The 24,094-nt window shown below is 40.4% G+C and overlaps 1 protein-coding gene across 1 annotated transcript in view; it reads left to right on the forward strand.

Annotated features, from left to right (window-relative positions):
- The first annotated feature begins 1,719 nt into the window (after positions 1-1,719).
- LOC106577001 (protocadherin-15) overlaps positions 1,720-24,094 on the forward strand; it is a 263,912-nt gene continuing 241,537 nt past the window's right edge. Inside the window, exon 1 of the mRNA XM_082964779.1 lies at positions 1,720-1,984. The gene's annotated coding sequence lies outside the window, so the exon portion shown is untranslated. The remainder of the gene's footprint in view (positions 1,985-24,094) is intronic.

A 24,094-nucleotide genomic window follows, 5' to 3' on the forward strand; every position in this document is an offset into this window, starting at 1 on the left:
CTTTCCGAATGCATTGGATTTCCCTTCCCGGTTTTTATTTTCTTTATAGAAATATACTGAATTGGCTGAAAAATATATTTTTATTCTGTCAGTTCCTGAATGCGCTCATGTCTTCTCTGTTAATTCATTTAATTTTTGTTTCATCCGAATGGAAACTGAGAACATTTGATAAGCGCATTTGATAAGCACATACGATTTTTATTGAGCCCTGGATTTTGGCTGTCCTTGATACCTCTTTAATAGAAAATGCAACATTTTCCCCCAGTCTGAATGGAAATGTGTCTTTGTTTGCATGAAGAGTCAAACTTCTTTAATGTTCCCCTCAAGACTTATTCAATAGTGATGCCTATTCTAATTATAGCAAAGTGTATTGATGAGAGGAGTTTTGTTGTGAGCTGAGCAGTAGTATAAAGTACTTAAGTAAAAATACTTGAAAGTACTACTTAAGTAGTTTTTTGGGGTATCTGTACTTTACTTTACTATTTATATTTTTGACAACTTTTACTTCACGCCATTCCTAAAGAAAATAATGTACTTTTTACTCCATACATTTTCCCTGACACCCAAAACTATTCATTACATTTTGAATGCTTAGCAGGACAGGAAAATGGTCCAATTCACACTCGTATCAAGAGAACATCCCTGGTCATCCCTATTGCCTCTGATCTGGTGGACTCACTAAACACATGCTTCGTTTGTAAATTATGGCTGAGTGTTGGAGTGTGCCCCTGGCTATCCGTAAATAAACAAATACAACTACAAAATGGTTATGTCTGGTTTGCTTAATACAAGGAATTTAAAACGATTTATACTTTTACTTTTGATAATTAAGTATATTTTAGCAATTACATTTACTTTTGATACATATTTAAATTTAAAAGCAAATACTTACCTTAATACTTGAGTAAAAGTCTATCTTTAGAAGCAACTCAGTCAGTGCTGATTAGTTTCTATGGAGTGAAGATGGCTCCTTTTCCCGACGAGGTGGATGTTTTCACAGTCTATCTTTACTTTTACTCAAGTATGACAATTGGGTACTTTTTCACCACTGGAGCTGAGAGCAATAGGGGTAAAGACCAGTGATTGTTGCAAGGTGACTGCTAGGTGAATCATCATTAGAAGCTTATAGTGTTAATATTGTTTCAGCACTAACATCATCCAGTCCATTCAGAAAGACTACAGTAAAGGCTAAAATGATTGCCAACTGATTGTAAATGGCTTTAGATGACCTTCACACTGCTGCTACCCTTAGCTGAGGGTAATCTTGATTGAGAGATAACACTTCTGCCTACTGTGGAGATACTGACGACCATTCACTTATTTTCACTGAAAGCATTTTCAGTTGGGACACAATTATTTTCACCTGTGCTATAGCCTATTGATTGGATTAATATTTGAATGTGTTCATCATTTATAAAATAGACTTGGTGAAAATAGAGTATGTGACATAACCTTGTCAAACGTAATTGCTCTCATTCTTAATCCAAGTGTACAACACCCTATAGAAACTAAGGTGTAGACTAGCATGGTCCTGTGTGTCTTTACTGTCCCTCCCTACCCCTCTGTGTAGTAGGAGTTGGCCAGGTAGAGCTGCTCTGTCTGACGACGTGGACAGGGGGAAAATACAGATTTACCCGACTTCACCTTTACTGCCCCGCGTAATACGATTACTGCTTAACGTCATGAGCATTTGCTCAGGCAGAGAGAGAGAGAGAGAGAGCGTCTGAATTTCAACGAGTAGTTGGTTTCTGTAGGCTATGTGCTGTGCGCAGCAGAGTTTCGATGTTTGATATTCTTGCTTGCCAACAGAAATATACTAACTCGTACAATAGTTGTTATTTCTGGCCACCGAGTTTCCCTTTCAAGTGTAGGCGAGAGACAGGGGGCGGTCGAGGGCTGATGTGCTTGTGTGAGGATGTGCTCTAGTGTCAGTTGGCGTCTGTGACAATCGGAATAGGATTTGGGTGCTTTTGGAGACAACATGGTAAGACATTATTTTACGTTTGATATGACCGTCGTAATAACGTGTAGAGGTCGTTGAAATGTATTGGAATGTTTGTAGCCTGCCGCCTTTGTAATATATAGGATTATATAAACTATTGTGTTTGTTGTGTGTGGATCTATGATCTAGTCTAGTCCTTTCAAATAAAATTACTAAATGCAGTGTATAATCAATTCAGTATAGGGGGATGCCAGTAATAAACCATTTTAACGTGTTAATAATTATTAGCACTATATTTCATCATTGACATTGCGTCACCATGGTTAAACTACTCTACCCAGGGTAGACTACCGTTCCGTTAATCTCTTGAAAGTGAAGTTTTAAATCACACTGAGTGCATCAGCGTTCACATTGGATTACGCAAGGGTGATATACTATTAATGTTTTACTGTAAACTGTAGCTGCAGGCAAAAAAAGAGTTGTTTCACGATAAGCAGTCGCTTTAAGGATGTCATGTCTCCCTGAGTCGGATGATCTCGCTTTTGTTTTATGCGGAGAAGCATCCAAAAATCACACATTTCTCCACCGAGTCACGGCGCTATATAGCGCCTTCACGCGCATGGGTCAGGTCTCTCTCTCTCGCCCTCTCTCGCCCCCCCCCCCCCCCCCCCCTCTCTCTATCTCTCTCTCGCCCTCTCTCTCTCTCGCCTGTGGATTTACCTCAAGGATTGAACAGCCCAAACACCTTCTGCAGCCCATTTCCTGGCAGCTACCTTCCATTCGTCTTTTTTTCCTGATAAATATTTAGATACAGTTTTTTTCTATCGAAAATTGGATACAACTGTGTCACTCTGATGTGCATGGAGCCATGTGCACAGATCAAGTTTAAAGTTTAAGTTGAAAGTTTTGTCACATGCACAAGTACAGTGAATGCCTTACTTGCAAACTCAAAACCCAACAATGCAATAATCAATGACAATCAATAACAATGTAATACTAGAAAAAAACACACGAGAAATATGAAGAACGCAATAAGTAAGTAAGTGTAACAGTAAAGCTTCCGTCCCTATCCTCGCCCCAACCTGGGCTTGAACCTGGGACCCTCTGCACACATCAACAACTGACACCCACGAAGCATCGTTACCCATCGCACCACAAAAGCTGTACACTGCGGCCCTTGAAGAGCAAGGGAAACAACTACTTCAGGTCTCAGAGCAAGTGACATCACCCGATTGAACCGCTATTAGCGCGCACCACCACTAACTAACTAGCCATTTCACATCGGTTACACTCACCCCCCTTTTGACCTCCTCCATTTACACAGCAACCAGTGATCCGGGTCACGGCACCAATGTAACAGTAAAGCTTCCGTCCCTCTCCTCGCCCCAACCTGGGCTTGAACCAGGGACCCTCTGCACACATCAACAACTCACACCCACAAAGCATCGTTACCCATCGCGCCACAAAAGCCCCTGCCCTTGCAGAGCAAGGGGAACAAATACCTCAGGTCTCAGAGCGAGTGACGTTACCCGATTGAACCGCTATTAGCGCTCACCACCGCTAACTAACTAGCCATTTCACATCGGTTACATAAGCATACTATATACAGGGCTTTAAAACTTCTTCGGGATCACGGTCTCTTCCACGGGACAGTTGAGCTAACGTAGGCTAATGTGATTAGCATGAGGTTGTAAGTAACAAGAACATTTCCCAGGACATAGACATATCTGATATTGGCAGAAAGCTTCAATTCTTGCTAATCTAACTGAACTGTCCAATTTACAGTAGCTATTACAGTGAAAGAATACCATGCTAGTTAGTCAGAAATCGCAAATTCAACAATGAGTGGTTTGGAAGGAATCAGTGGCTAACTGCAAGCGTTGCAAATTAATCACTATTTTCCTTCCCCTGCCTGCTATTCGGTGGAGAGGGTGTGTGGTCCAAGTCTGGGTTTAAGGGTCTCTTTCCAAGCTTAAAAGGATTAACATTCACACGCAACACCATGGGCCAGAAAAGGTTGAATACATTGGCCATGCTGTCAATCCATCATGACTTCTGCAGTGTTAAAAACAACTGGAAACCAACATCTGGGAACTCTGAAAATAATGAGCTCTGACTAGGAAAATACGTTTTTTAACGGTCATCCAACTCGGAATTCCAAGTTAGGAACTCTGACCTCCTCTAGTGCTCCGACCTGAAGATCACTGATGTCATGATTCAATCTTGTTCTTTCCGAGTTCCCAATTGTCTTGAAAGCACCATAAATTCAGAGAATGCCAGACTAAGTTACATGATTAAATTTACCCACAAGAAGGACTGCCACACCACGTTCCTGTTCAAGTGAGCGCAGCACAATGGTGAGTCCAAAAATATATTGTATGCTGCTACATAAATTATGTACTATGCCAGGGATATATGTATACTGTAGCAGAGAAAGTAATACTAAGTGTATGTTGTGTAGTAAGCTGTTAGTAGCCCATGTGCCTCGCCCTAATAATTTGGTCACATTCCCCCTCATAACTTAACCTGCTGTTTGACTTGGTGGTGCACATGTAGCCTATAGCCTGTTTTAGAGAAATGTCATTGTTGAATATTTTAAGAGGTTTCATTGTCTGCTGATATGCCCCCTTTATTTATCCTATGGTTCTGACTTGGTGTACAGGGAGAATACTATAATGCCCATGCTCTGAATTTTGTCACTGTACATTTAAAAAGTGCTGAACAAATAGTTATATAGACTACGTCGTCTTAGCTTGCTCATTAATGTCTTAATCGAAATTACGGATTACCTCTTATCTGCTCATCGCTCCCTTATGCCATAGTTTGTACATCTCAATTGTCAGTAAAAACCACATTTGTTTAAGCAGGTCAGCCATATCAGCTATGTTTTTAAAAAGGCACTAAATGAGGCTGAATGAACTCTTTTGCTGCCAGACATGGCTCCGCTGATAGCCAGGTGTAGCGGTGGTAAAGATAGCTCTGCGGTTGGGACAGCTTTATGTAGGCCCTAACAGTTTGTGGGGGCCGTTTGTCACTGTTATAGTGCAATTAATATATTGTTTAGTGTTGTGTTGTGACTTTGCTGGCATGCATAAAACTTTGCTGGCTTGCCCCACCAAGATTTAAATGCTAAAATCGCAACTGACACACATGCACATCCACTCACAAACAAGTTGCTTGTACTGTTTATCTTAAATCATGTTGCCTAGTAACGTTACCCCTATACATATCCATCACTCCAGTATCCCTGCACATTGTAAATATGGCATTGGAATTAATTGTTTGCAAACTGATATGTGTCACGTATTAGTGCCAAAATAACTTGCACATTTAAAAAATAAATAATAATACATTAGATAAAAACTTCCAGTCAAAAGTTTGGACACACCTACTAATTCCATGCTTTTTCTTTATTTTTACTATTTTCTACATTGTAGTGAAGACATAATAGTGAAGACATCAAAACTATAAAATAACACACATGGAATCATGTACTAACCAAAAAAGTGTTAAACAAATCAAAATATATTTTATATTCTTCAAAGTAGCCACCCTTTGCCTTGATGACTACTTGTCATGCTCTTGGCATTCTCTAAACCAGCTTCACCTGGAATGCTTTTCCAACAGTCTTGAAGGAGTTCCCACATATGCTGAGCTATTGTTGGCTGCTTTTCCTTCACTCTGCTGTCCAACTCAACCCAAACCATCTCAATTGGGTCGAGGTCTGGTGATTGTGGAGGCCAGGTCATCTGATGCAGCACTCCATCACTCTCCTTCTTGGTCAAAAATCCCATACAAAGCCTGGATATGTATTGTGTCATTGTCCTGTTGAAAACAAATGATAGTCCCACTAAGTCCAAACCAGATGGGATGGCATATAGATGTGGAATGCCGTGGTAGCCATGCTGGTTACGTGTGTCTTGATTTCTAAATAAATCACAGACAGTGTCACCAGCAAAGGCCCCCACACCATCACACCTCCTCCTCCGTGCTTCATGGTGAGAACCACACATGCGGAGATCATCCGTTGATCTACTCCGCGTCTCACAAAGACACGGTGGGTGTAACCAAAAACTCAAATTTGGATTCATCAGAACAAAGGACAAATTTCCACCGGTCTAATGTCCATTGCTCATGTTTCTTGGCCAAAGCAAGTCTCTTCTTATTATTGGTGTCCTTTAGTAGTGGTTTCTTTACAGCAATTAGACCATGAAGGCCTGATTCATGCAGTCTCCTCTGAATAGTTGATGTTGAGATGTGTCTGTTACTTGAATTCTGTGAAGCATTTATTTGGGCTGCAACTTCTGAGGCTGGTAAATCTAATGAACGTATTCTCTGCAACAGAGGTAACTCTGGGTCTTCCTTTCCTGTGGCAGTCCTCATGAGAGCCAGTTTCATCATAGCACTTGATGTTTTTATTAACTGCACTTGAAGAAACTTTGAAAGTTCTTGACATTTTCTGGATTGACTGACCATGTCATCCACCCTTTTTTTCAATGTTCACCTAAAATGACTTACCCAATCTAAATGCCTGTAGCTCAGGCCTTGAAGCAAGGATATTCATATTCTTGATACCACTTCAAAGGAAACACTTTGACGTTTGTGGAAACGTGAAAGGAATGTAGGAGAATATAACACATTAGATCTGGTAAAAGATAATACAAAGAAAAAACAACCGTTCTTTTGTAATTTCTTTGTACCATGAGCTTTGAAATGCAAGAGAAAGGCCATAATGTAATATTCCAGCCCAGTTCCTATTTAGATTTGGCCACTAGATGGCAGCAGTGTATGTGCAAAGTTTTAGTCTGATCCAATGAACCATTGCATTTCTGTTCAAAATTTTGTATCAAGACTGCCCAAATGTGCCTAATTGGTATATTAATAACTTTTCGTGTTCAGAACTGTGCACTCTCCTCAAACAATAGCATGGTATTCTTTCACTGTAATAGCTGTTGTAAATTGGACTGTGCAGTTAGATTAACAAGAATTTAAGCTTTCTGCCAATATCAGATATGTCTACAGTATGTCCTGGGAAATGTTCTTGTTACTTACAAGCTCATGCTAATCGCATTAGCCTACGTTAGCTTTAAGACTCCCGTGGACGGGACACCGATCCTGAAAGTAATGATGGACTGTCAATTCTCTTTGCTTATTTGAGCCGTTCTTGTCATAATATGGAGGTGGTCTTTTACCAAATAGGGCTCTCCTCTGTGTACCACCCCTACCTTGTCAGAACACAAACGCATTAAGAAGGAAAATAATTCCACAAATTAACTTTTAACAAGGCACACCTGTTAATTGAAGCTGGTTGAGAGAATGCCAAGCATGTGCAAAGCTGTCATCAAGGCAAAGGCTACTTTGAAGAATCTCAAATATAAAATATATTTTGGTTTGTTAAAAACTTTTTGGTTACTACATATGTGTTATTTCATAGTGTGTTATTTTCACATGTGTTATTTCATTGTATTATTCTACAATGTAGAAAATAGTCAAAATTAACAAAAACCCTGGAATGAGTAGGTGTGTCCAAACTTTTGACTGGTACTGTATTTAAATATATAAATATAATTTAGCTAAACAGGCGGGGCTAAAAACAGCCTCTGCCCCACCTGCCCCGAATGACGGGTCACCACTAGTGTGTGTAGAGTCAGTAGAAATGTACAGTGCATTCGGACCCCTTGGCTTTTTTCCAGAATTTGTTACGTTACAGCCTTATTCTAAAATTGATTAAATTATTTTTTGTCCTCATCCATCTACACACAATACCCCATAATGACAAAGTGAATACATATTTTTTTAAATGTATGCACAGATCCTTTGTTATGAGACTCGAAATTGAACTCAGATGCATCCTGTTTCCATTGATCATCCTTAGGCTGTTTCTACAACTTGATTGGCGTCCACCTGTGGTAAATTCAATTGAATGTACTTGATTTGGAAAGGCACACAAATCAAATCAAATTTATTGGTCACATACACATGGTTAGCAGATGTTATTGCGAGTGTAGCAAAATGCTTGTGCTTCTTGTTTCGACAGTGCAGCAATATCTAACAAGTAATACCAAACAATTTCACAACAAATACCTAATACACACAAATCTAAGTAAAGGAATGGAATAAGAATATATAAATATATGGATGAGCAATGTCAGAGCGCATAGGCTAAGATGCAATAGATAGTATAGAATACAGTATATACAGTTGAAGTCGGAAGTTTACATACACTTAGGTTGGATTCATTAAAACTCGTTTTTCAACCACTCCACAAATTTCTTGTTAACAAACTATAGTTTTGGCAAGTCGGTTAGCACATCTACTTTGTGTTTGACACAAGTAATTTTTCCAACAATTGTTTACAGAGATTATTTCTCTTATAATTCACTGTATCACAATTCCAGTGGGTCAGAAGTTTTCATACACTAAGTTGACTGTGCCTTTAAATAGCTTGGCCAAACTGTGCAATCAGTGGAGAAGGGCCTTGGTCAGGGTGGTGACCAACAACCCTATGGTCACTCTGACAGAGCTCCAGAGTTCTTCTTTGGAGAGGGGAGAACCTTCCAGAAGGAGAACCATCACTGTAGCGCTCCTCCATTCAGGCCTTTATGGTAGAGTGGACAGATGGAATCCACTCCTCAGTAAAAGGCACATGACAGCCAGCTTGGTGTTTGCAAAAAGACTCTCAGACCATGATTAACAGGATTCTCTGGTCTGATGAAACCAAGATTGGCACCAACCCTGCTGTGAAGCATGGTGGTGGCAGCATCATGCTGTGGGGATGTTTTTCAGTGGCAGGGACTGGGAGACTAGTCCGGATCGAGGCAAAGATAAACATAGCAAAGGTTAGAGAGATCCTTGATGAAAACCTGCTCTAGAGCGCTCAGGACTTCAGACTGGGGCGAAGGTTCACCTTCCAACAGGACAACAACCCTAAGCACACAGCCAAGACAATGCAGGAGTGGCTTCGGGAGTCTCTGTATGCCCTTGAGTGGCCCAGCCAGAGCCCGGACTTGAACCTGATCGAACATCTCTGGAGAGACCTGAAAATAGCAGTGCAGCGACGCTCCCCATCCAACCTGACAGAGCTTGAGAGGATCTGCAGTCTCTGTATGCCCTTGAGTGGCCCAGCCAGAGCCCGGACTTGAACATGATCGAACTTCTCTGGAGAGACCTGAAAATAACAGTGCAGCGACTCTCCCCATCCAACCTGACAGAGCTTGAAAGGATCTGCAGAGAAAATGGGAGAAACTCCCCAAATATGTGTGTGCCAAGAATACTCCAGACTGTAATCGCTGCCAAAGGTGCTTCAACAAAGTATTTAGTAAAATGTCTGAATACTTATGTAATATTTCAGTTTACATTTTTTATACATTTCTAAAAACCTGTTTTTGCTTTGTCATTATGGGGTATTGTGTGTAGATTGATGAGGAAAATAAACAATTTAATCAATTTTAGAATAAGGCTGTAACATAACAAAATGTGGAAAAAGTCAAGGGGTCTGAATACTTTCCAAATGCACTGTATGTGCATATAATCTGTGAGTGAGCAGACGATGGAACGAGTGTGAGTGTGTAGGGCCCTCTGAGTGTGCATAGATACAGTTAAAGGTCAATAAAGATAAAAGGTAAATTCAGATAATCTGTGTAGCGATTTTGTTAGCTATTTATCAGTCTTATTGCTTGGGGATAGAAGCTGTTCAAGAGCATGTTGTTGCCAGACTTGATGCACCGGTACCGCTTGACATGCGGAAGCAGAGAGAATAGTCTATGGCTTGGGTGGTTGGAGTCTTTAAAGATTTTCCGGGCCTTTCTACCACACCGCCTGATATAGATTTCCTGGCTGGCAGGAGGCTAGGCCCCAGTGATGTACTGGCTGTCCGTGTGATCGGACAGCCACACCAGGCAGTGATGCAGCCATTCAAAATGTATCACTTTTTGAGGATTTGAGGGCCATGACAAACTTTTTCAACCTCCTGAGGTGTAAGAGGTGCTGTCGCAGAGTACATGCCCCTTTGCCCTTCCAGTCTCCAAAGTGCCCTTTCAGGTGGTGGTAAAATATTTTTTTGTATACATTTTTGGTCATTGTTGTTCAGAACCCACTGCCCGCAAGTTGTCATGTTCGCCACCCCCCATTCTGTCTGTTGGTTGCACCTGTTGTTAAGCCCTGTACAGAGCTGACAGTCATCCGGTTGTGCATTTTTCCCAGTCTGCCCTCTAAAGAGAGTGTGCACGGCCGGTATCCAAACAGCGCTCTTACCCAATGAGAAAGGGGGGACACTAAGGGTAGCGCTGCCACCCCTCTGATAATGCCCCTGGTTCACATGTACATTATAGGTCAATGCTTTCGAAGTTGTTTGTCTGTAGGCCTGCATGCGTGGGCATATATTCCGAGAGGGGTTCGAGAAAACAGGAAAAGAAATGAGTGATTCTTGCCTCTATTAAACTTTAAATGAGGTGACTTGTCCCAGAGAGCAGCCGTGGTCAGCCTTGGTTAGCCCGACATTGGGCACCGCACAGTGAACGCAATGGTGTCCTAGATTGCTAGGATGCGGAGCACGGAACATATTTGGTGAAAAGTCCTAAGGTTTAGGCCTGACTGTTATTGAAGGCAGTCCTATAATTCATTACTCTTTGTCTGTCCATCTGGATTGTATAATGTGAAGAAACCTTCTGACCTTTTCTCCAAACAGGCACATAACTCCGACTATGGTAGACAGTGGTAGGACACTCTGTGACTTGTCTTATGCGCGGATTACCACAGCTGGAGTTTGGTGTATATGTTCCAGGCTTCGCATTCTAGCGATCTAGGACGCCATTGCATTCATTGCATGGCGTCCTATATATGGCTAACCTTTGCCATGCTCTATGCATCTAAGCCACAGTATAGGACTACATCAGCAGGATGTGTTTAGTATCTGAGTTAAATGAGTTCTATTCTGCCTGAGGTTACATTGACTTGTCTAAACCTCTTCTCTTGTTAAGACTATCCCTTAATAACTATTGACAAGGAGGTTTTGTCAATAGTTGAGTGATGTATAATCTCCCTCAAGACATCTCAATGCAAGGCAGAAGACATGTGGCATTGAGTTCATAATGAAGCGATGGAATTCAATTAAATCTGCAATGCAGCACACACAGAATGTGTATAGCCTAAGACAAAATCATTCCCTTACATTCTCCTCCTTGTACGCATTGCACAGTTTGAGAGTTCTGGACTGCACCAAAGGAGCTAGACGAATGATGCCAGGTCTTCAGTACATGACATGAGGACTTCCTTACATTACTCTATCTTTATTGTCAGTAAGAGAAGAGGAGGCTCAAGGCATCTTAAGATACAGTATTAATAAGGTGAACCAAAGAGGTTATAATGCTCTGATAACTAATCAGAACCAGAGGCTATACATTGTCCATTCTGATATAATGAAGTACTTCTTTAGACTTATTAATGTACAGTAGAGAATAGCATAGGGAATGATGGGTGGGCCCAAAAATACCTGAAAACACCAGTATTCAAGATGGCCTCACTCTGCATATTGTGCAACTGGGACTTGTCTTTCTTTTCATCAAAATGCTATGCGAGTCAAATAGATATTGGAGACAATTTTATAACTTTCAGCATTGTGTGTTCTGATTGTTGTTGTAGTAGTAGTAGTAGTAGTAGTAGTAGTTTGCACTTGTGATTCATCGCCTCTTCATTATTACCCAGGGCTCATGCGAGGAAGGTGTGTGTGTTTATGTTTGTGTGTTTATGTTATAAAACACAAATTAAACAAGGTTGGAACACTCCCATGACTAACTAATGGTTCCCTCTCATCTGGCGCAACACTGCATGAGACATTACTAAGCGATGACAAGTCTGAGACATATTACAGTGTTATTAATTGAAATGAAGAATTTATGTTTTACCTCGTGTGGGTTTTTCTTATTTTCTAGAAGTATTTCCCTAAAGCAAACCCTTTGAGGTATTGCCAGTTTAAATGTGGCTGTTTGAATGTCGTGGCAATGGTCACATTTGGGTGTTGTTCAGTTATTTTGTTGAGTGCTGACATAACAAAGACCATATCCCACGATGTTGTGTTGAACATTTGCATAGTCCCAGTGGGATTTCAGTCAGGGTCATTGAGCACTACCAGAAATATGGTAGGATGACAATAACCATGTGGTGACAGAAACAATTATAAGGAGGTCAAAAGATTACAGTACATGCAGGATATGACCTTGTGAGGTCACATATACAGTAACCTCTTACTGTTAGTAATACACAGAAGGTGATGGATGGCCTTACGCAAAATCCAAAGTGACATTTTGCTCAATGTAAGGGAGCCATGCCACCAGTAGTTGATGACACCCGTGGTCAGCGATACCTGAAACATCTGTCCGGATGTGGAGACGGAGACGAGCCAGGATCGCTAGAAAGACTTGTCCTACCCCCCCCCCCCCCCCCCCGTGTTTCAATTTCCCCAGACATTGTGTGAGATGCAGGGCTGTATTAAGATCTAACCTCCTATGCGTACATGCCACATTTATCAAGAGGGCTGGTTCAGGTTGAGCACCCTTATCAAATCAGCCCATAATTAGACGCTGAGGGACATTATACCGTCTGGTGCTACTCTGACACCTGGAGTGGCCTGAAGTAGGAATAGAGGCATGGCACAGGGACAGTGGCACAAGATCAAAGGTTATTACTGACAGCAGGGGAGGGTTAATATCAGGGCAGGGCTGATTGTGGGTAGATCATGAGGACTTCATTAACATTTTCCAGGTGGGGTCTTGCTCTCTCTCTCTCTTAACATGTATCTTCCGCAATGCTTTGGCGATACGGAGTGAATCCACCTCTAAGTGATTGCAGGTCTTAGTTCCCTCAATATCCCTTTTGTATCTCGACACACGTGAGCAAGCCTTGGGCTGTCCATTTGGTATTGATACAATATTTTTTGCTAAATTAATAGTGTAACCACTTTGAGCTAGCTGATCCAAAGATCATGCTGCCTTTGCGTTGTCACACACACACACACACACACACACACACACACACACACACACACACACACACACACACACACACACACACACACACACACACACACACACACACTGTGGAGTAGTTAAGGGGCCTGCATAAAGAGACGTTCTATAGTTCAAAGAATCATCACATTGTCCGTGCTTAAGCTGTTCCAGCCATCCACAGACAATGGGATATGTGAAGATAATGGGATGGGGGTCAAAGATGCATATTAAAGTTCTTGCTTCCAACTGATGTTTTTTATGTGCTTGGACTGAGGTTTTTAGGGATTACTATGACATAGTTCTAATTGGAATGTAACTCCCAGGTTGGAAGTAGCAAAAAGCTCACTTTTCTTATCACAAATGGCTGGACCCTTCTTTGGTTGTTACCATTAGCAGATCCATTCTACCCACTGAAATGCTCTCAGAAAGTATAAGAGGTAAGTGAACACATGCTTCATTCAAACAGACTTCGGCTGTCACTTCAATAACTTTTTTGGAGAAGAGAAGTGGTTGACTTGAATACCAGATGTATTTAAGGTTGGCTGTTTTTAGCTGAGATTGAATGGTTGCAAAATGATTTCAAATGGATTGGAATGAAAAAGGCTCTTAAAGGCATATATTGTGCAATACCTTATTCTCTTTCACTGTCAATGTCAGGTCTGGTATGCATTCTTGCAGATGTAATTTATTTTGTGTGTGACCAAACCATTCAGCTCTTCAGTGAGGTGGTGATCTATGCTGACTATACATAACTGTTTTGTAAGGTAGAAGTTATGTTGAATGTTGGTCATGCTATAAAAGCCCTGGTAGAACTGGGGGCATTGTTAAAGAGTCTGATTGTGTGTGGCTCAGTCAGGAGCAGGCTAGCAGCAAAAAAAATCATATTTTGAGTTATCATGCATTATACCTAGAAAGCATTTGAGTCAGCTAGCAAGTTTGTGTATTGACTTGCTTCTCCTGTGGTGGTTATGGGCAGCTAAAATGTTCATGTTATGTCTTTGCTACAGCATGTATACCCATCTATTTCACATTGCATTTGATGATTAATAGCCGTCACCGTGAAGAATGACAACAGCCTTTATAAGTGACTAGGCGTATGTCACACGTCAATACTTCAAGGGAGAGGCATTTGAAGGTAAACATATATTTTTTCACCAAAATGTGTTTTTCTGGCAGAAATGCCATCCGGAACTTGTGAACTTTCATGTGCCTTAATAACAAACGTGGGCCCCATCTGTTAAGATGAATACAATTGTTAAATTACGAGTCTAGTTGTTTTAACCACAGAAAAAGTCAGAAACCTTCCCGCTAGCCATGATTGGCTGAGATAATGGTTGGGCTGGACATGCCGAGAGATACGTTTGGACTGGTAGCCATGTAACATGCTTCTGTCTATAACACGAGTTGCTCAGTATTTGTCGGTAATCCTTTCCAACGCTGCTTTTTTGAAAGATATCACAAAGAACTGCAAAAGTCTTGCTAATGCTCTCCACTTTCTGGTGGACTGAGTATTTAAATCAGTGGAATGCCAAGTGGAAGCAGAGCAAAATAGCTAAGGAGATGGAAAAAAACTCTGGCGTTTGATTGCAAATATGCAGAGGAAGTTGAAAAGATAACACAAAGAAAGCTATTGTATAAAACACCTGTCTCCGGATTACATCTTCAAACTAAGGGCAACCATGACATCGGTGATAGAGAGGGAGAAGCGTTCATCCATGTATACGGGTAAGAGAGTCTAGCTAGCTACATTTTCCGATATTATACTTTCTAATTTTGTCAGAAAGTCGTTTTCATTGCCAGTTAAAGTGTACTGTTAACTAGCAAGCTGACGTTAGCTGGCTAGCTCGCTAGCTGACATTATGTGTATGATCTGTGTAGTAATGTTATTTGTATCTCAGAGATCCATTTGCATTGCTAGTTATAGCCTAATATTAGCAAGCTAGCTAACATTGAACCTAGTTGGTTAGCTTTAGCTACCTGCAGATTCATGTATGGTAGTAACGTTATGAGTTGGGATTATGTTTCATTGTTTAGCGAGCTAGCTAGCTACATGTGTAAACAAAAGACTCCACTATGCAAGTAACCATTTCACTCTACCATTTTACTGTATCCTATACATGTGACAAATAAACTTAGATTTTATTTAATATAGTGTGTTTACCAGAGACGGTAATGTGAAGAACAACATGACCTGCACCAAAGTCAAATTAGGATATAACGTTAGGCCAATGAGACAGTGTCCTAGTTAAAAAAGTATCCGGTAGTATGCCCTGCTTTTATTTCGTCACACGCACAACCGCAAGCTATTTTCTGTAATTAGCTTGCCATTAACTTGTAAATAATGATCTTGTTGTGAGTTTATTTTCCTGTAATAATGCATACAAATTAGCTTAAGTTAAGACGTTGTCAGCTATGATATGGTCATTATTTGAACCTCCTAGCCAGCTAACTTAATTTAAAGCTAGACATGAACCAAAATATTGTTTAGAAAGTTGCTTTTAGTTGGCTGATTTGCTCGATTAACATATACTAAATAATTGTTTTCATGGATGGGTTTATTGGTGTTACAATTTTAATTAAAAGAATGTTTATGATGTCACTGCGACAACTGATAAGAGATGTCGATAGACGTAGTATAAACCAGCCTTTAGTCTTGACATCTTTGGTTGCTTAGTACACTACCACACTCACTATGTTTAGCACATGGCCTCACGTGTGAATTCTTAAAAAATGGGTGAGACTAAAGCTTAAGAGGGTGTGAACGATGCTGAATGGTGTAGACAAATAAGAGCTCATCATTAGGTGTACCAAAACATCCAAGGGACATTTTCTCAAAACAGAATTTGTTTCCCCATTGTTCCTCAACTGTAGTGTATAATATAAAAAAAGGCTGTACTTTTATCCGATGTAAAAAGCGCTATTTCAAATTTTGATACATAAGACCGAATCGAGCCGGTCAGTCACACATCTCAAAAGAGCTCTTTGCAAAGACTCTGGAATGTATTGGAAACATGACACATCTGACCAGTAATGATTGTTTTTCAACAGGTTTTGATTGTACATTTCCCGTCAGGTATATATGTCCTAGGCTGCGTCATCGTACTGTAGGTTTAAATTAAGTGGTTTTGATGCTTCATTGCCTTTGATGCTTCAATGCCTTCTTACAAGATGTGATTATGTTGCTGTCTATGAATGTATTCCTGCCCATTCCTTTTCAAGCGAACAATGTTCACCAGATCAATTGTTTAATCAGCTGTTATATAGTGACTGCTAGTCAAAATTTCAAGCCTTCTTCGGATTGAAGTATCACTAATTCAAACATGGGTTGAAGCTTAGTTGAAAACCTTTCCTCACAATTAATGATTTGTGATTACAACAGATAGACTTCCACAGCAAGTATGTTAAGCCACACATTAAGTAGAGGAAATCTCACCAAAAGTCAAAAGTGCTTTGTTAGGAGTCAGCAGTTAATGTTTAACACCCATTGTACTGAGCTGAGTGCCTTGTAACATGGATACTAGGCCTACATTGGGATGTTAAGCAGTGAGCCAGAAAAGCACCCACATGGGTTTAGCTCCACAGGGTTTAGAGCTTTGGAACGTGGTCATGAGATGAATCAGACAGGTATTATAAACCTCAGAGATCTGCAGCTCTCTCAGCGACTATAAATTAAAACCTTCCCCATCAGAAACAAAACATTGTATACAGTGTTGCATCTGTCCCGTTAAAGATGTACTCTGGAACCTTAAACGCCCATTGCTGTCAAAAACGTGATTTTCCTGTGGTTTACATATATGTGACCCACCGCCTCGATTCGGTCATATGTAGCAACATTTGAAATTGTGATTTTTACATTGCATATAAGTAAGGACTCAGAGCTTCAAAATGGTATATCATAGTCTGCAGATGAGGAACAATGGGAAAGTATTTCTGCTTTGAAAGTTAATAAACTTGTAACCCCACTTTGATGAAATGGTCCTTGAATGTTTTGGTACACCTACTGGAGAGCTCTTCTTTGTCAATACCTATTCAGCATCGTTCACAACTTAGCCCCATCCATCTATTTAAGGATTCACATGTGATGCCATGTGCTAAACAGAGTGAATAAGGTAGTGTAATATACAACCAAAGATTTCATGAAAGTAGTAGCCTACAATAAAGAAAAACTCCAGGTAAAAATATGACTTTGGGTCATGTGAAAGAAATGCTATAACCAACCCCCAGCCACATCTAGCTAAGTGGATGGGTCACTATTGTCTAGACAGGTACAGATGTTCATGAAACACAATAGATGGCCATAATCACCCACAGAGACACCTGGCTAACTTGATGGGTCATGTAATCATTCTCATGCGAAGTGGAGTCTTTTGTTTAGACATGTAGCTAGCTAGCTAAACAATTAACCATAATCTCAACCCATAGCTACAGTACAAACAGATTGTCATAGCTAGCCACTATGCATTAAATGCTGGAGTATGAATCTACAAGTAGAGTTGAAGTCAGAAGTTTACATACACTTAGGTTGGAATCAATAAATCGTTTTTCAACCACTCCACAAATTTTTTGTTAACAAACTATAGTTTTGGCAAGTCGGTTGGGACATCTACTTTGTGCATGACATAAGTAATTTTTCCAACAATTGTTTACAGAGAGATTATTTCATTTACAGTGGGGGAAAAAAGTATTTGATCCCCTGCTGATTTTGTACGTTTGCCCACTGACAAAGAAAGGATCAGTCTATAATTTTAATGGTAGGTTTATTTGAACAGTGAGAGACAGAATAACAACAAAAGAATCCAGAAAAATGCATGCCAGAAATGTTATAAATTGATTAGCATTTTAATGAGGGAAATAAGTATTTGACCCCCTCTCAATCAGAAAGATTTCTGGCTCCCAGGTGTCTGTTATACAGGTAACGAGCTGAGATTAGGAGCACACTCTTAAAGGGAGTGCTCCTAACCGCAGCTTGTTACCTGTAAAAAAGACACCTGTCCACAGAAGCAATCAATCAATCAGATTCCAAACTCTCCACCATAGCCAAGACCAAAGAGCTCTCCAAGGATGTCAGGGACAAGATTGTAGACCTACACAAGGCTGGAATGGGCTACAAGACCATCGCCAAGCAGCTTGGTGAGAAGGTGACAAAATTTGGTGTGATTATTCACAAATGGAAGAACTATCAATATCCCTCGGCCTGGGGCTCCATGCAAGATCTCACCTCGTGGAGTTGCAATGATCATGAGAACGGTGAGGAATCAGCCCAGAACTATACGGGAGGATCTTGTCAATGATCTCAAGGCAGCTGGGACCATACTCACCAAGAAAACAATTGGTAACACACTACGCCGTGAAGGACTGAAATCCTGCAGCGCCCGCAAGGTCCCCCTGCTCAAGAATACATATACATGCCCATCTGAAGTTTGCCAATGAACATCTGAATGACTCAGAGGACAACTGGTGAAAATGTTGTGGTCAGATGAGACCAAAATGGAGCTCTTTGACATCAACTCAACTCGCCGTGTTTGGAGGAGGAGGAATGCTGCCTATGACTCCAAGAACACCATCTCCACTGTCAAACATGGAGGTGGAAACATTATGCTTTGGGGGTGTTTTTCTGCTAAGGGGACAGGACAACTTCACCGCATCAAAGGGACGATGGATGGGGCCATGTACCGTCAAATCTTGGGTGAGAACCTCCTTACCTCAGCCAGGGCATTGAAAATGGGTCGTGGATGGGTATTCCAGCATGACAATGACCCAAAACACACGGCCAAGGCAACAAAGGAGTGGCTCAAGAAGAAGCACATTAAAGTCCTGGAGTGGCCTAGCCAGTCTCCAGACCTTAATCCCATAGAAAATCTGTGGAGGGAGCTGAAGGTTCGAGTTGCCAAACGTCAGCCTTGAAACCTTAATGACTTGGAGAAGATCTGCAAAGAGGAGTGGGACAAAATCCCTCCTGAGATGTGAGCAAACCTGGTGGCCAACTACAAGAAATGTCTGACCTCTGTGATTGCCAACAAGGGTTTTGCAACTAAGTACTAAGTCATGTTTTGCAGAGGGGTCAAATACTTATTTCCCTCATTAAAATGCAAATCATTTTATAACATTTTTGACATGCGTTTTTCTGGATTCTTTTGTTGTTATTCTGTCTCTCACTGTTCAAATAAACCTACTATTAAAATTATAGACTGATAATTTCTTTGTAAGTGGGCAAACGTACAAAATCAGCTGGGGATCAAATACTTTTTTCCCCCCACTGTATAATTCACTGTATTACAATTCTAGTGGGTCAGAAGTTTACATACACTAAGTTGACTGTGCCTTTAAACAGCTTGGAAAATTCTTGAAAATTATGTCATGGCTTTAGAAACTTCTGATAGGCTAATTGACATCATTTGAATCAATTGGAGGTGTACCTGTGGATGTATTTCAAGGCCTACCTTCAAACTCAGTGCCTCTTTGCTTGACATCATGGGAAAATTAAAATTAATCAGCCAAGACCTCAGATTTTATTTTGGAGACCTCCACAAGTATGGTTCATCCCTGGGAGCAATTTCCAAATGTCTGAAGGTACCACGTTCATCTGTACAAACAATAGTACGCAAGTATAAACACCATGGGACCACGCAGCCGTCATACCGCTCAAGAAGGAGATGCATTCTGTCTCTTAGAGATGAACGTACTTTGGTTCGAAAAGTGCAAATCAATCCCAGAGCAACAGCAAAGGGCCTTGTGAAGATGCTGGAGGAAACAGGTACAAAAGTATCAAGATCCACGGTAAAACAAGTCCTATATTGACATAACTAGAAAGGCCACTCAGCAAGGAAGAAGCCACTGCTCCAAAACCGCCATAAAAAAGCCAGACTACGGTTTGCAACTGCACATGGGGACAAAGATCGTACTATTTGGAGAAATGTCCTCTGGTCTAATGAATCAAAAATAGAACTGTTTGGCCATAATGACCATCGTTATGTTTGGAGGAAAAAGGGGGAGGCTTGCAAGCCGAAGAACACCATCGCAACCGTGAAGCACTGGTGTGGCAGCATCATGTTGTGGGGGTGCTTTGCTGCAGGAGGGACTGGTGCACTTCACAAAATAGATGGCATTTGAGGGAGGAAAATTACGTGGATATATTGAAGCAACATCTCAAGACATCAGTAAGAAAGTTAAAGCTTGGTCGCAAATGGGTCTTCCAAATGGACAATGACCCCAAGCATACTTCCAAAGTTGTGGAAAAATGGCTTAAGGACAACAAAGTCAAGGTATTGGAGTGGCCATTACAAAGCCCTGACCCCAATCCCATAGAAAATTTGTGGGCAGAACTGAAAAAGCGTGTGCAAGCAAGGAGGCCTACAAACCTGACTTAGTTACACCAGCTCTGTCAGGAGGAATGGGCCAAAATTCACCCAACTTATTGTGGGAAGCTTGTGGAAGGCTACCCGAAACATTTGACCCAAGTTAAACATTTTAAAGGCATTGCTACCAAATACTAATTTAGTGTATGTAAACTTCAAACCCACTGGGAATGTGATGAAAGAAATAAAAGCTGAAATAAATAATTCTCTCTACTATTATTCTGACATTTCAAAATCTTAAAATAAAGTGGTGATCCTAACTGACCTAAAACAGGGAATTTGTACTTAGAGTAAATGTCAGGAATTGTGAAAAACTGAGTTGAAATATATTTGGCCAAGGTGTATGTAAACTTCTGACTTCAACTGTAGCTAAAGCTAACCAACTAGGTTAAATGTTAGCTAGCTAGCTGTGTTTAACTTGCAATGAAACCACTTTCTGCCAAATTAGAAATGTGTAATATCTGAAAATGTAGCTAGACACTTACCTGTATACATGGATGAATGCCTCACAGCAGTGTCTCTTTTCCATTTGGTTTGTAGCTAGCTACAGCTTGTTCAGCACATTGTTGTGTCAAGTCACTCCGGTTCACACATGAAGGAGTCCATCACAACTTTTCCCACTGATCTTTGTCCATAGTGCCTGCTAAATTCTGGGCAGCAATGTTGTTGAGAGTAGAAGTAACCCTTTTTCAGATCTCCATGGCTAACGTTATATCTTTCATAAAAGCCATGGTAGCAAGGATTATCTATACATACTGAGCAGCTCATGTTATAGACAGACGCGTGCTACATGGCAGGCCAATCCGAACTCATCTCTCTGCATATGCAGCCCATCCAATATCTCAGCCAATCATGGCTAGTGGGAAGGTTCCTGGCTTTTTCCAGATGGCATACAAGTTTGTTATTAAGGCACGTGAATTGTCACATGTTCCAGAAGGCATTTCTGCCAAAAAACATAAAACTTAAAATGCCTCTCCTGTGAAGTAGTGACATGTGACATAAGCCTAGCTTCTTGAAACAGTTCACATACAGCATTTCCCCACTATGAGGTTGGAATAATAATGTGAAATTGTGAAAATTATGAAACTGCACTTTTATTGTAAGAACTGTTTGAAAAAACGGCCTGAAATTGTAGCCTGTTTTGGTGGAATCAAGTTTTGCCCTTAGTTATTAATAGTCCAATAAGAAAGAGAGTTCCAAACCTCCCAATAACAGCGAGTTTTCAGTTTTTCCCTCCCCACTCTAACCACTCCCAGACAATCATAGCAAAATTCTTGAATGAAAAATTGCTCTTTGCTAAGAAATTATTTTTGTTTATTTTTGACAAATTTAATTGCAATCAATCACAGTAAGGTACTTAACTGTTTCCCAAAAAATATTTGATATTGAGATAAAAATGGCTACATTGGACCTTTAAGCACAATACATTTGTAACATATTGCATGATTTGGATTGGTAACATATCAAACCAATTGTAAAATTTGGGTGATATCATATGAATTGCAAAATACGTAATATATCACACAAAATGGATGACAATAATGTTTTGCTTAAAATGTTGATATACTACACTAAACAAAAATATAAATGCAACATGTAAAGTGTTGGTCCCAATTGGATGACGTTGTACACCAAAAACTGGGATCCGTCTTGGCTCGTGAGCACCACTTTCAAAACTACTGGCTGAAATTATACAAAAGTTTGACAGTGCATCGTTAAGTTTCCCAATATAACTGTTTGTGGAGAGGTTAGAACTGTTTTTGGAGAGATCCAGTGGTGTAGTGAGGGTATACGCTGTATACCCACTTATATTTTAGTGAGCATTGTGTATACTCACTTCTTAATCCCCACGATGCGTGTCAATGTAGTGTAGTGGAGGTATACGCCGTATCAATTAATAAGGCTGATGGAACGGATCAAAATGTTTGGCTTAAAATGTGGATAAACTACACTGAATAAAAATATAAATGCAGCATGTAAAGTGTTGGTCCCATGTTTCATGAGCTGAAATAAAATAAAAATTCCATACACACAAAAAGCTTATTTCTCATTTTTTTTGCACAAATTTGTTTACATCCCTCTTAGTGAGCATTTCTCATTCGCGAAGATAATCCATCCAACTGACAGGTGTGGCATATCAACAAGCTGATTAAACAGCATGATTATTACACAGGTGCACCTTGTGCTGGGGACAATAAAAGGCCGCTCTAAATTGTGCAGTTTTGTAACACAACACAAGGGAGTGTGCAATTGGTATGCTGACAGCAGGAATGTTCACCAGAGCTGTTGCCAGAGAATTGAATGTTCCTTTCTCTACCATAAGCTGCCTCCAACGTCGTTTCAGAGAATTTGACAATTATGTCCAACTGACCTCACAACTGCAGACCACGTGTATGGCGTCTTATGGTCGAGCGGTTTGCTGATGTCAACGTTGTGAACAGTGTCCCATGGTAGAGGTGGGGTTATGGTATGGGCAGGCATTTTAGTCACAGCAATGTGTACATGTTAGAAGGCCTACAAGTGAATGTTCTAAAATGCAATTTGCATGAAAACACTGTTCTAAAATGCGCACCGCTCCTGTGAGTGGTTTCATGGACAGAGATGGAAATATCCGTTGGAAATTTAGAAAGAGGGGAGATCTAAAGATGCAACAACTATCATTGGTTGCTAATATGACTAGGATAATGCATTTGGCTGCTAGACAATGAAAGAAAGTTGAAAGAAAACCAATAGAACAGGAGAACGAATATGAGGAAGTCTTTATAAAATAATTGGCTCCACGTTTCTATGGTGGGATTTTGACTATAGGCTACTTTGAAGCAAGGTAAGACATGCTTCTTAATATGAAGTAAAACCACCAGGTTTCAAACAATTATGTAACAGGAAAAATATAGATGCTAATGATAAGCTTAACCATCTTATAGTAGATGGAAAGGCTTTCCCAAAAACCTTCTCAATTAAATGTTAACTAGCTACAAAGTAGCCTGGCAGAATACCATGATTATTTGCATCAATCCAGTGGCCATTTGCTGTGCAAACTCCATCTCATATGCTAAAGAAACACTGCTAACAGTGCTAGGTGCTGAGCACTTGAATTGAAGGGTAACTACACTCAAAAATCTAAATTTCTTAGATTTTTCCCAGACCTGAAAAGTGGTCTCATGATGTGATATAAACATTAGTATGGACTTAGAACATTAATGTTGTTGTTTTTCTATTAAAAAAGTGTGACTTTGAGAGTGAAAACCTGAATATTTTGGAAACATTTGAATAATTAGAATTTCTGTCTCAGTTGAAAACCTCATTTATCTGCTTCAACAGTAGGCCTACTTGCACAGTACAGCTTGGGTTGGTCTGACTGTGAAAATACCAACATGGGATTTATCATTGTTTGTCGTTCAGAATGTATGTCACTGTTTCTCATAAAAACTAATTCACACAGGGCACCTTTCCTTCGCTGGGTGGGCCGTTTGGGAAATGTCTGGCAAAATTTGAGTATACCTACTTCTCCAGGCACAACCACACCACTGGAGACATCATAACTGTTTTTGGAGAGATATGAAAGGTTTAGTGGGCTCTACTGACTTTCAATGCGGGGTCTAGCTTTACTGTAGAATATTGCTCTAATATCTGTTTACTTTTTGCACTTTACTTTAGTAACCCAGGATGGTGTCTCAGAGTGTGGAGAGAAACACCTATCCCACTCATATTTATAGAATTGATTATCAACTATGACACTAGTGCTAGAGCTAGCTAGTATTGGAATTAGCACTTGAAAGCTATGATAGAGAAGC

Source organism: Salmo salar, chromosome 18 (assembly GCF_965601325.2).
Source record: "Salmo salar chromosome 18, fSalSal1, whole genome shotgun sequence".
Lineage (NCBI taxonomy): Eukaryota > Metazoa > Chordata > Actinopteri > Salmoniformes > Salmonidae > Salmo > Salmo salar.